Below are 832 nucleotides of genomic sequence, written 5' to 3'. Positions count from 1 at the left end.
GGAAAAACTGCCTTAGAGTAATCATTTGGGAAAATGGGAATCGGTGCACTAAGGGGGTTTATGGTTCAAAGATACCACTACGACTGACGTTTTTTGTTTATGTTGTTTGGACCACCACTAGTAGCATGCTTTACATCTTTACCACTTAATTTATTGTACTGAATACTATAATTTTAAGAAAAACCACCAAGAAACTCAGGGTCCTTACAGCACAGTAAGACTGAGGCAAAAAGGCTGGGCAGTGCAGGAGCATCGTTGTCGTCTTATGCTGTCGAGTCATAGTGATGCCATTGACACACTTCTCCCAGAACGCCCCACTTCCATCAGCAATCGTTCTGGTAGTGTTTCCATAGAGTTTTCTTGGTAAAAATCTGGAAGTGGTTTACCACTGCCTCCTTCCACACAGTAAATTTTAGTCTCCCCCTTTGACTCTCTCCCATGCTACCGCTGCCCAGCACGGGTGAGTTTTGACTTGTAGCAGATTGTCTTCCACTCGTTAGCCGCTGCCCAAGTAGGAATGGAATGGGTATGCCTCTGCTTGACTCTCCCTCCTGTAGTCGTGACTGGTAGAGGACTGGAAACTCTCCAGGTGCGACCCTGAGAGGGCAATAGCATCATGCTACACCAAATCTATTTGTGCTAACTTGTGGATTGTATTATTCCAGAACAGGGTGAATCAATCAGTCGATCAATGGTATTTACTGAGTGCTTGGTATATTCAGAGCACTGTACTCTATGTAGAGCACTTGGGAGAGTACAAAACAATATTGCTGGTAGACATGATCCCTGTCCTCAAGGAGGTTACAATCTCATGGAAAGAACATTCCCTAAT

At 44.4% G+C, this 832-nt stretch overlaps 1 non-coding gene across 1 annotated transcript; it reads right to left on the bottom strand.

Moving 5' to 3' along the window:
• Window positions 1-470: 470 nt before the first annotated feature.
• On the bottom strand, window positions 471-607 carry LOC119934514. The gene has a single exon (XR_005452952.1). It is a non-coding gene; the product is annotated as a small nucleolar RNA SNORA7 (small nucleolar RNA).
• Window positions 608-832: the final 225 nt, after the last annotated feature.

Source organism: Tachyglossus aculeatus, chromosome 1 (assembly GCF_015852505.1).
Source record: "Tachyglossus aculeatus isolate mTacAcu1 chromosome 1, mTacAcu1.pri, whole genome shotgun sequence".
NCBI lineage: Eukaryota > Metazoa > Chordata > Mammalia > Monotremata > Tachyglossidae > Tachyglossus > Tachyglossus aculeatus.
Note: the sequence above shows the minus strand (reverse complement) of the source record. Positions and strands in the feature narration are given on the sequence as shown.